The sequence below is a fragment of the Python bivittatus genome, unplaced genomic scaffold (genome assembly GCF_059951505.1).
Source record: "Python bivittatus isolate LINGU-HERP-01145 unplaced genomic scaffold, Pbiv_v1 ctg000020_np1212, whole genome shotgun sequence".
NCBI classification, from domain to species: domain Eukaryota; kingdom Metazoa; phylum Chordata; class Lepidosauria; order Squamata; family Pythonidae; genus Python; species Python bivittatus.
Window position 1 is genome coordinate 119903026 of NW_028277030.1, and position 13383 is coordinate 119916408.

The following is a 13383-nucleotide window of genomic DNA, read 5'->3' on the forward strand; positions in this document are numbered from 1 at the left end:
GATCTAGGTGGCCCCAACAGCCCTAGCCACTTGGTCTTATAGGATTAAGTCCTCATACAAACCTGCATAGCCTCCAGACACTGGGCTAGAAGCTTGACAGCCTCACTTGGCCAGCCTGGGGTCAAAAGATGTAAGGGTCAAAAGACAAAAGGGTCAAAATCACCCCAAACCAGCAGATGACCCCACCTGGTGGTTTCATGTAGATGTTGGATAAAAGGGAGACAGAATTAAGCCATGTGACATCCCACAAAGAGGAGAGCAGAACCAGCGGATATAGCTGTGTGGACATTCCCTCAGCTTCAGTTTCCCTTAAAATCAAGAATTCTAGTGCTGCATAATAACTTTTCCCCAAAGTTTGCACTATTTCCACTTTACTTCCAAATTGGTTAGGATCATGTAAAAATAGATGATTTTCTTGAGATTTCCTCCACCCCCTGAAGGAGACAGAGTTTGTCTCCCAACAGATGTTGAAATCATTAACGTCTGTGATTTTAATTAAAATCAGGTTGGTTCATTGCATCTGCTGGCCATCAATCTAGGCACTGAAAAATCAGGCAGATTAAAAACCATTCTGCAACATACCAAGGTATGCCTCATGTAATCTCCACCTCTTTTTTCCATGTGGAGAAAGGTGGACTTTTGCAAATCTTTTTTAAGAGGAAGATTCCCATGCAGCTAGGCTTCTGATCCAGTTAAGCAAGGCCAAGCATGCAGCTGTAATTCAAATGCATGACAATAGGTCTAAAATAATAAATTGAATAATTTGTGTGATTAAGCAGATAATGTCTTGATTGCAGTCAAAATACTGGCTGTAACTGATTATCTCTAGGTACATATACATGGCTATTATCCATTTGTCTCATAAGCTGCTAAGAGCTCCTGAGATGGACTGGAGGTACTTAATACTGTCATTTGCAACCACAATATAATTGCCATTCACTAGTTGGAGGGAATGGACAGAAACCCTACAGAATCATTGTAGCTGTGGTCTTTAGAGACAGCTGGAGAAATCAAACTACAGAAACTATAGAAAAATTAAGATATAACAATAGAAGAAGGGAACTTTTAAGAGTTGATGCAGAGACTAAATGTGTACATGTAAACTATGGGCTAGAAAGTCTCAGCTTCCAATCTCACTTCAGTTGTGAGAATCCATTGTGTAAAATGAATAACATTCTTTGCAGTAGTCTTAAATTATAAGTTCATGAGAGGAAGAGTACGAAGCTTGCTGTATGCAACTGGGAAACCTTTAAGCAGGACATAAGTGGAATAGCATCCTGCCATATGTGTTCCTGAACATCATGCCTTCGATATTGCAGGAAATATACTGCCATCCACTACTATTAAAGAGAAGATCTAGCAGTGACGGTCAAAGAGGTAGATGAAATACTTGCAAACACTTCTTCAAATGGGTCATTTCTTTCTTGCTGATACCCACTCCATTGTAGGAAAGGGTAAGAACATTTCATTAGCATGAGACTACTAAAAATGGCATTTTATTGTTGAGTTTCTGCCTTTAATATACAGTATAGAACCATTTTCACTGTCATGCTAATTTTTTTTAATGACAATCCCATGTGATGTCTTCAGTGGCTTAACACCTGTAACTGTAAATCTGTGCCATCTCACACATGGAGTGATCTTTTTACCAAAAAAAATCTGGCTATGAGAAATCAATAAGGGATAATAGACCATAAATAATTATTTTTCTGCATACTCTTGTAAGAAGAATAAGAATGAGCTGCACTAAAATGAATCTGGGCACTGGCATTTTTATTTCTTTCTGAAACTAATTTTATCTCATATTATTGTACATGTATCCTTGCTTTTCAAGAGAATTTTTTCAAATCTCAGAGTAGGAGTTGCTTAATATTTAAAGCACCCAATATCAGTTTCCTTCAGATTGGCCAGAAAAAAAGAAAGACGTGACTGAATCTTATACTGACACTAATCAAATGCTCACTTAACCAGGAAATATGAATGTGAAAGATTATACTTAAAATTCTATACATTTTTCATACACCAGTAAAACAAAAGGTGAAAGGGATCATGTTCATTCCTGTAAAGATCTGCTACAAGTTTCATTCTTTTCTAATATTTTGGGCAATTGCTTCATGACAGTCTTCATCTTTAAAACCTTGGGTATTACTCAAACACTATGAACTGCTTTGCCTGTTACAATCAGTAAGAGAAAAGCAAGTACCTAAGGACTTTTTATAGGTTATCTGAGAACCACTGTGGTGGATACAGATTAAAATGTTGGATTAAGAATGAGAATTACTTTCAAATCCTAAATTCCTTCCCCTCAAAAAATAGGGAGAATCAAAAACTGTCCAGATTTACTCTTAGACTTGTGAACAAAAATTTAGACATCTGCATTTTTCTGTACCTAAATTTAACAAAAAATTAACTTTATCTCTGATTGCATAATCTGATCTAGAACCCTACAGATGTGTCAGACCACAATTTACATGTTTTCCATCTAGCATGCTAGTGCTGGTTATGTATGGTTAGAATTGTAGTCCAATTCATTTGGAGGATACCAGACTACGAGAGGCTGACATGACATAATGGAAAGAAAAGTCAGGCAAGTCCATAGCTAGCATAAATATCTTCTTTCAGCAGAGATTCCCCACCCCACCCCCACCCCCCAAAGCGGTCTGCACAAGCTCAGCTGCAATGTTCTGTCTGCCTTCCTGGCATCCATCAGAATAATAAATTGTCTCTGCAATATCAGAGGGCAGAAAATAGCAGAAGCAGATGTAAATTTTAAAGTGGTTACAGCAGTGCCATTTTATTTCAAGTAATAGGTATAACAAAATATGGGGAATTATTTCTTTCTTTTCCTTCCTTGGAAAGAATAAGAGGGGAGGTGGTATCCATTTGATGCTGTCAATGAATTTTTTGAACACTTGATGTAAGTGGACACTGGTTCTCCTTGATGCTCCAGCAAAATTGTTCTTAGAACATTCTATCTAAGGCCCACAGTTTGATTGTGGCAGACGAGTGTTTTTAAATGAAGTTCAATCCTATTCATATGTGAAATGAATGGATGGTCAGATGTAAGGCGAAGCGAGGAAGGATCTGAACTCCCTTCTATGTGCTATCATTTCTGACCAGAAAAAATCCAGAGAAGAGCCACTGCAATTCCTCTCCTTCACTTTACATATGAATAGGGCAGATTACTATATTTGGGACCAAATTTTTAAGAAAGAGAATTAGGATTTTTCTAATGTTTGAGATGTTGGAGGTAAGAGGCACTGGCAATCTCTTTTGTAATAGCTTTTAAAATGGAAGCCGTGTACTTCTGTTAGAGCAAAGAAGGCACCCCAGAAAATTCATTACTCCTAGTGTTTAGCACCTTAGACTAACACATATTTGTGGAGTATGGTTAGCTCCGGTTGCATTACGCGTAAGGTTTTGTAGGCTATATCCACTTATCATGCACATAATGAACCTGAAGTGAATTGTGGTCCATGAAAATGTGTTAGGCTTTAAGGCGCCACATGTTTATATTATTTTATGAACTCATTTGCACTCAAAAGAGAACAAGCTTCAGTAGGCCAACACAAGAAATTACTGCTTTTCGTTTTTGCCCGAACTGTCAGCAATAACAATGACAATTAATGAAATGGAAATACAGAGGCAGGAAATCAAAGGATTATAACGAGCCTGAAAAAAGAACTTGATTAGTTGAAATTTGGTGGCCTGTTTTCTCATAATGCAAGTTCTCCTCTGCAAAATTTGGAACAAATAGTGTATGCATAGAATGATGGCATACATGTTTTGCCAAACATATGGCAAAACTGATCCTGGATCAAAATCAAACTTATCAAACATTATGAAGACAGCACTCAGATCACAGGGAGATCATATTCATTATATAAGCTGCATCACTTGGATGCTTTTTGCCTAAACTCCATCTTGCCTTGAAATATCTTAATCTGTGTGTCAAATTATCTGGGAGCCTTCTGGAAGGCGAATTTCATGGTGAAATCACATACTGGAACATATTGGAGAAATTTAGAGTTGTGCAATAATGCCTTGAATTATAAAGATGAGCAAATGTCAGAAAGAGAGAAGTTGGTCTGAGGATTGTGTGGTGGTTGTTTTGGGCTGTTGTTGTTAGAATACGGACTAAGCCTGGGCCATGCTTGTGCTACTGCAGATTCACTGGCTGGTCATCGACAATCAGACATGAGAGATATACCACCAACTAATCTAAATAATTTGCATTGCAGACAGGTATGATCCCTGGTCCGATGTAGGTATGTGCGTGGATTTACAGAAATGCATTTCATTGTGGCAAGTTTTTTTAATATATAAAAACAGAATAACAACTGGTACTTTTATTAAGATCTCTTTCTCATACATTACACAAAGGCAGCCCATTTTTGGTTTTCCTATTGCCCTGGGATATGTGAAGCTGTTCTGTGATGAATGACCCTATAATAGGCTTCTCACATTATCAAAATATTGCATGAAAGCTGCAATTTTTAGTCAGCCTGTGAGAACTGCTGGGGTAATCTCACTCCTATCTTCTTAGCAGCTCCTTAAGAATTGTGTGCCCTGAGGGAAGGCAGAGCACCAATTCATGATGAAGCCATCAGTTACACTGAGGGAAAAAAAAATTCTTCCATATTTTCTTACATTTGTTTTAACATTTTAAATTTGTGAGATGCCGTAGAATCACAGAGGTGGAAGGGAGTATTTAGGTCATGAAGTTCATCTTCTGATCCTTCCAAGAAACCAAGTTCCAACATGTATTACAGATGGCTGTCTAGCCTCTACTTGAATGCACCCGATGAAGAGGAGCCCACTGCCTCTCTGAATAATTGGGCCCACTCCAGAACTGTTCTTACTGTTAAGATTTTTGGCTTTTTTTCATCCAGCTGGAAGTTGTCTTCTGGTAATTTAAATCCATGATTGCCTGTCCTGCCCTCTGGGATGATAGAAAACATTTCCCTTGGTTCTCTTGGTAGAAAGGTGGCATAAAAATGCAATAAAATTTTAATAACAATATCATTACAAGGGTGACTAAGTGAAATGAACTGGCTTTCTTTAGGAGGATGTTGTGATTCAAAAATCTGGTAATAAATGCTCCTTTCACATTGACAGAATGTTCTTAATCATAACCTTTCCTCATTGTTTAAACTATGAACTAATTAGTCAAATATGTAGGCAATTTTCAACATAATATTAATTGAGAATTCAGTTTGATGTGAATCATATTTTTCCAAGTGATTTCTTGGCTTACATTCTGACCGGCATTTTAGTCTTAAATATAAAACATTAGCTCATTTTCTTGGCTAGCATTTGAGTGAAACAGTGTTACGTGCAGCTAATTATTTGGGATAGGAGTTGTTTGACTTGTGAATCACAACATAGGTGACAAAATGGAATCAAGGGAGGCCATTCATTGTCGTTAGCAGTGCACTTAAATTGGCAGTCAATATCAAACAGGACAGAACAGAGCTTTCTATTTGAATGTGCGAATTTCTCTGGCAGGGCAAAGCACAGGCCCAAATATGACTTCATCCATAGAAGCAAAACACAAGAATGAAATAATTGAGTGGATCAAATGAAAGACTGATAATGAAATCTAAAAATGAGCTGAAACTCAATACTTATTTTGTTTTTATTTAATTTTTGTGAATACTCCCTCCCCCCAAAAAACAACACCCAGAACTCTACCACCAAACAAACAAATCTTATGGCCATTCAGTTTTGTTTATTTATGAAATTTATAGGCTGTCCCAATCTATCATAACTCTGGCAAGCTTACAAAATAAAAACAATATATAATGGTATACATAGCCTGAAAAGGGTAAGTCCAGAAAAACAACATTCTTTTTAATAACCAAGGAATATGTGAAAATTGGGGAAAATTTCCAGTCTTATGAGATGCTTGAAATATGATAGCAAAATTGCTAGAATATTGCACCATATACATTACTTTTGTCTTTAAAAAAAAGAAAAAGCAAGTACTTCATTTTGATGACTTAGGCTGCTACGGGGGTTAGTGGGATGGAATTAGATAAACTATATTCTGTTGCTGGCCCAAACCCATGCTGGAAAAACCATTATCTACTTCTTAAGATAATTTTCCAAGAAGTATGTTTGTTTCTCAACCATCCAAAGCAGTAATTCCCTACCACCCAAGTTCAGTTCAGCCATAAATATGAAGCTGCTGCTCTTCTGTGGTGCATAGTTATACAGCCTCATCTTCTGCAACAGAGTCTGTTCTCAAAGTGATAGCGATATTCAGTTATTTTGTTCACTTTACATTTTTAAGCAAATTGACCTCATCTGTACTTTCTGAAATGGAGTTATTTACTGTAATGGTGTTTACATTTCTCAAAATATAGCAGTACAGGACTCAGTTTCAAAAAAGGCCACCAAAATCAACATTTAAAACGTGTGTATTTAAGTAAAGATGCATACAAAAATGAATGTCTTAGGATAAAATATAAAATATGAACACAAATGTCTATTTTCTTGTCATGCATAGTTTGTGAGAGATACTTAAACATGCAGTTCTTCATGGAGGGGGGTTGTAAAAGAAATTCATAAATTGATATGAGATAGAATAGAATGTGAAACTCTCTTAGAAAACTGACTAATCCATCTATTCCTATTGGAGAATCGAATGAACACTTGAATAAAAAAAAGTTTTTCTGAGCTAACAAATGGCTGTACATAGAAGCAGAATGCAGCATCAACAAAACTGGGATTAGTTAGTCCTTAAATTAATGCAAATGGGATATCTGAGGAAAAAAATGTGTGCATGGCTCAGCTTCCACAGATGCTTCCAGCACATGGCAAGACACAAAGTTCCCTATCCTTAAAATGCATCTTTGTCGCTTAGAGCTGTGACCCATCTTGCAAGTAGGGGTCACCAACATTGGTGTGCAGCAGAACTAGGCTGCCACTACAGTGGCAAAGGAATTACATCTCACTTCTAGAAGAACTCCCACTTCCAGGGATGTAGCTAGAGTTCATTCATAATTTCTCAAGATGAAAAATTCTAGCCAACCAACTGCATTTAAAATTTAAAAATCTCTTTGCTTTCTTATCGTTGCTCTCATTCTCTCGCTCTCTCTCAGACTGAGGAGAGAGTTTAAGGCTTAAGAGAGAATTAGGCTTTGCATGCAGAAAGTTCCAAGTCTAGCTTCTAAAATTAAAGGATCTTGGCAGAGAAAATGGGAATCTTGTGAGACTGGTTGCCATTTCCAGCAAGCAGTACTAGTCTAACTGGCTGAAGGATCTGACTCAGTATAATGGAGCTTCACATTGATTTCATTCATTCTGTTCATCTCATTTATTGCATTTGAAAATTGTATTCATTTCTCTGTTCTGTGCACACTCAAGGAGCCACAGAACATTTGGAAACAAGATCAGTATAATATCCATAATTAAAATGCAATCATAGTTAAAATGTAGTACACTATATAAAACAGCCCAATGCAATTACAGGCTACAAAACCATGCTCAGCACAAAAAGGAAATGGCAAAGTAGTCAATTCCTGTGAGACACTTACCATCATTGTACTTATTGGCCTATGTTGGATATACCTAATTTGACAGCCTAACCCATTAGAAGGCATCTATGCTTGCAGTGGTTGTGGGTCACATTGCTTTCTAAGAGGCTAACAGCTTACATTTCCTTGTTAATTGCAGAGAAAGAGGTTGCTAACATAGAAACTCAGCTAGTGGGGGTACCAGTCCTAGGATGCAATAAGCTGAATAAACATGGCATCAGAGCTAGAGTTTTATATATAGCTGGTCCTCAGTTAAAGACCTTTCGTTTAGTGACTATTCAAAGTTACGGCAGCACTGAACAAATGCTACTTACGCCCAGTCCCCCAAAGTTATGGCTGTTGCAATGCCCCCATGGCCATGTGATCAAAATTTGGGCACTTGGCAGCCTGCCCACACTTGTGACCACAGGGGTGCTTCAACTCCCTCCACCCACATATTCCCCCCCACCATCTCTGCCCTTTTGGCTGTCCTGCACAGTGGCACTCCTCAGTGGGAGTGGTGCCGGCGCCAGGGCTAAAGTAGAGATCTGGGGCCTTCAGCAGTCTCAGCTGGCCACTGCCATCTCTGGGCCTCTAGTTCAGTCTCAGCGCTGCCAGCACTACCGGCACCACCACCACCACCGAGGAATGCCTCCTCAAGCCCTGCGCCATGGCCAGCCACAGCACAAAGCCCCACCTGCCCCCTCCGCCCTTGGTCCCTCCTCAGTAAGGTAAGGGACTGCCTTCTCTGCTCTATCAGGCCCAGCCCAAGAACAACGATGAAACAGTCCAGTCAAGTACAGTTCCTTTATTTACTTACACCTTATAGACAGAATCTTGCCAAACTAAATCTATACTACAGCAACTAGTGGATATACCCTGGGAGATTCTTGGGAGTGGCAACCCTGAACCTCTTACTCTTCCCATACTCCCCCTGCAGACTGTGCTGCCTCTTGTCTCCTTTCCCCTCCTGGAATGCACCCCCTCCTTCCTGATAGCCCTGATCTCCCACATCACTCTCCTCCTCGTAGATACAGTCCATCACAGCCTCCCCTTGAACTCCACCCACCCGCCTATCTCCCTCCCACGTGCCACGGCCAGCCACCCCAGCACCGCAGCACAAAGCTCCAGCCGCCCCTGCTGCTCCGCACTCCACAGGCCCTGCCACCCCCAGCTGATCTTCACCGTCTTCTTCCTCCCGCTGCTGACAAGGCACACTGAACCTGGCCCTATGCAAGACAGCTGCATCGTGTGTGCCGCTCTCCAAATCATGCACCCTCTTCTTGGGATGCTTTGGAAGGCTTCTGAGGCCTTCAGAAAGCTCACGAGAAGACCGTGCCTGCCCCTCTCCAAGTTGCGTGTGCACTTCTCCAAATCTCACACAGCCTTCTCGCGAGCTTTCAGAAGGCCTCAGAAGCCTTCCAAAGCATCCCAAGAAGGCAGCGTGCAATTTGGAGAAAGGTGCATGCGACCTTGGGAAGAAGGCCTGGTGTGGCCAGAAGCTGCCTCGCACAGGGCCAGCCCGGGTGCACCTTGTTAGCAGCAGGAGGAAGAGGACAGTGAAGGTCAGCCGGGGGTGGCAGGGCCTGTGGAGTTTGAGTCATTCATGTTTAAATTAGGAGGGACTTCTAATGAAATCTCCTTCCCAATTTTAACCGAATAATCTTCCTTTTAGACTTCTTAGGAAAAAGGCAAGATGGCCGTAATACCTTTGCTCCCTGCTAAGTCAGAGAGTGCTGCCATCTAGCTAGAAATACAGGGAAATAGAGGACTCTTATGAGGGTTGTGTAAGTTGATATTGGACTCCGCTAACCCTTATGGAAGATAAATGTTATATCAATGTGGAACGATAAAGCCAAGAGAAATTAAAGCAGTCTGATATTTCATCACAACATGCAGTTATGTAATCTGAAACTTTTCTTCTGCTGGCAGCTGGGCAAAAGTTCCTCCAGCCCTGTGCCTTTTTAACTGGGGATGTTGGGAATTGGCCTTCAGGTCTGTTTCCGCACTCCACAGCTGTATCTTCCTGTGTCTATCAATGCACCAGAATCCACCTTGCTAAAGAGAATCTATCAATCAGATCTGAACATATAAAGAAAGCGTGCAGAGAACCTTCCTTCCTCAAGAGAGATATGGGGTATGGCCCAATGGCAGTGCTTGTTAGTGCATCCCCCTATACTCTGGAATTACTTCCCGTCAGAGGTACATTTGGCCCCATTCCTCCTTACATTTTGCAGGATGGTTAAGACCTGTTGTTATGCCTTGGCTTAGCTTTTATGGATTGTGGGCAACCATGATAGTATATTATACTATTGGCTGCTGCTGGGGGTTTTGTGAGGAGGAGTTATATTATTTGCTTGCTTTTCTTGTTTCATTGTTACACATTTCCTAGAGGATCAGTTGACTGGTACAGTTTACAAATGTAATTAACCGATTGATTGATTGATTGATTGATTGATTGATTGATTGATTTTGGCATACAGAAAGCCACCCTCAGTGGATTCTGTGCTGAAATGCAGTCTATTGAATTCTTTGTTTCTTATATCCTAGGTAAGCCTTCCCAAACTTCTGCCTTTCAGAGACATTAGACTGTGCTGCTCCTCAGCCTGAACCTCCATGGCTACATCTGTATGGAAAGTTATCTTAGTTCAACATATTTTTATGTTGCGCCACAATGCACCACAATGGTTCTCCAGCATAGCAGGATTAGGAACTAGAAAACTGTTTCATAAGAATGAATAACTTATCATTTTTATGTATTTATGCCATGGTATTTATTTCCTCAGTGAAAAGAGAGTGTAACTTTCTCAGTGATATCTCAGGGTCCAGCCCAACATCACACTTCTACAGATGTTCAGCAGTCAAATTAAGTTCTTGCAGCCTTGTTCCCATTAATTGCAAAACTGATTGAGATGTTCTGATGAATAGATCAATATAGCACTCAACACCACATGTCTTATAGGTTCCCTGCCTCTGTGGTAGTGAAAGTAACTAAATAAATTAATCAAACTCCTCATTAAATAGCAAAGGCTTACAGTCTCCCCTAGGGATCATCAAATGCAAACTGAGGGGGAGAGAGAAAGATTTCATACAGAGAATTTTTGACAGCTTTTCTTGATTGGAAATTAGTACCAAACTGAATGCAATTTCTGAGTGCTTCTGGAAATCTGTAAGTCTGATCATGCCATATAATCACACAGAGAGGGCATGCTCCGGACTCCCTTGGCAAAAGAACTCTGACTAGCGGGGTCCAGAAGGCGGGCCTTCTCTGCTGTGGCCCCCGCCCTTTGGAATATCTTGCCCCCGGAGGTGAGATGGGCCCCCTCACTCCCAGCCTTTCGGAGGGACTTGAAGACCTGGCTGTGCCATCTGGCCTGGGGTGGGGAGGGAGGTCATCAGGTTTGAGGTTGGCTAGCCCCTTAGAGGCCTGGTGTTGCTTCCATTGGCCTCCTGGAGTTTTCCTCTTCCTTTTATTTTGTGTAAATGTGTTTTTTTATAAATTTTAACTATATATTTATTTATTATTTTAATCTGTTGTAAGCCGCCCAGAGTCTCCCATTGGGGGGAGATGGGTGGGGATAAGTTTGATAAATAAATAAATAAATGAATAAATAAATAAATAATCAATCAATCTATGGAATCCATTCTTCATATAGATTCTTGAAGTTTTTATTTTATCTTTTCAAATAAAGTGTTGTCCCAAAAATAGTGCACTACAACCTACAGTTTAGCAAGCTGTAGGCCTGCAAAAATCACAAATTCTCTCCAAAGACCAGATATGTTGCAGATATTGTATCAGAATCTCTTCATAAACAATTATCATTACACTCTCCCTCAGTCCAACCCACTTCATGGGGATGTTGTTGTGGGGAAAATAGGAGCCAGGAGTATTAGGCATATTGACTGCTTTGAGTTGTCCTATATAGAAAGATAGGGGAGAGGGGCAGGATGAAATAATAATAATAGTAAATTATTATTATTGTTGTTATTATTGTTATTATTATTATTATTCAAACAGACAAGCACCTGCCACATAACACCCCAGACTTAACAACTGTTGATAAGAAAGACAAAGAAGTCTGAATAGTGGAGATTGCAATACCTGGATTCAGCAGAATAGAACAGAAAGAACTGGAGATAATCACAAAATACAAAGACCTGCAAATAGAAATAGAACAACTGTGGCAAAAGGAAGCAAAGATAGTACCAATAATAATAGGCACCTTGAATGCAATCCCAAAACATCTGGAGTACCACTTGAAGCCCATCAGCATTGACAAAATCACTATCAGTCAATTGCAAAAGGCACGTTTACTTGGAACAGCTTCCATCCTGTGACAATACCTTTAACACCATCAAACAGCAGCATCTGCCTGTCCCAGGTCCTTGGGAAGGACTCGATAAGTGGATAAAAATGCCAAATCCAGTCTAAACATGTGGCTGACTATGTGACCAACAATAATAATTTCAGAGGACTACAATTCCCAGGGCGCTTTGAGGAAATCCATGAAACCAGAGAAAAAAAGAGCCAGTTAGTCTAGTGATTACTTACAATTCTAGTTGGACTAGAATCCAGGAGACTGTGAGTTCTAGTCCCACTTTAGGCATGAAAGCCGGCGGATGATTTTGGGCCGGTCGCTCTCTCTCAGCCCAACTCACCTCACAGGGCTGTTGTTGTGGGGAAAATAGGATTAGTAAGGAATATTAGGTATGTTCACTGCCTTGAGTTATTTATAAAAATAATAAAGACAGGATAAAAAAATACAGTTTAAAACCTTGTACACAAATGTCCATATAAAAGCTCTGAGCTAGAAAATCTATTGCTTAGATTTAATCACTTGCATAGATATTGGCATGCTGACTCTGTAAGATACAGCAGAAAAACCCTTCTCTGCAGATTTGGAGGGGGGGGGGGATTGGAGTGGGCCATACTGTATGTTTTACTGTCTACTTGCACTGAGGTCCATACAATGGCTTTGTGAGATGGGCAGTCTGATGTAGACTGTTAGTATAACAAAACTAGTAACTGGGCAACATCAAAGTGGCAAATAATAATGGCAATACTCCCAGGAATGGGCACAGTGACTGACTATCCCTAAATGCATGCAGGAGCAAAAAACTCTTGCATCCATTTTCAAGGGTATCCATGCATGGAAGAAATTCCTCTTTTATGGTGTTTTCTGTAAGCCTCATTGTTCTTTAAATTTGCCAGAGATACAGTAGATATATACATCTGTCTGCATCTGTCTACAAAATTAAATTATGTAGATAGAATTAAAATATTAACTGTAACCCATCATAATTTGTATGAAGTGTGGTAGGAGGAAGATAATAAAGCATTTCCTTTGTATCTCTGTCATCCTTTAACATCCTCAGAACCCAGAGAGGGGTTTAGGGCTATGTCTGACTTACTCAGCAGCCCAGCTTTCTCATACCACCAACAGCTTTTCAGATTGTCAGTGTGTGCCTACTTTAATATAGTCTATTATCCTTGAATGCATACATAACAATATTATAAACTACTATTATTATAAATCACTTCCACATTCTCTTGCACATTCACATTCATGCCTCCCCCACTGCTTTTCTCTCACCCAGGAAAATGCTTGAAAAAAGTGAGAGAGAGGGAAGGACTGAGAATTGTTCTGTCCCATTTAATGATTCAAGAACTAAACATTTAAATCCTATGCCTTCCTATGGAAGAGGGGTGAACACATTCCCTGTGGAATGCCAGCCAAATAGACTGTGTCATGGGGTGATAACCTTAGACATTCTTCTGTGGTTTGATTGCATCATGCCAACTAATATGGAATTTATAACTAGAAAAGTAAAAAGGAGAGAATTGGCATAGCAAAAGTAACTG

At 39.9% G+C, this 13383-nt stretch overlaps 1 protein-coding gene across 2 annotated transcripts in view; it reads left to right on the forward strand.

Annotated features, from left to right (window-relative positions):
• TTC7A (tetratricopeptide repeat domain 7A) overlaps window positions 1-13383 on the forward strand; it is a 192315-nt gene that overhangs the window by 158494 nt on the left and 20438 nt on the right. The gene's annotated exons all lie outside the window — the stretch shown is intronic.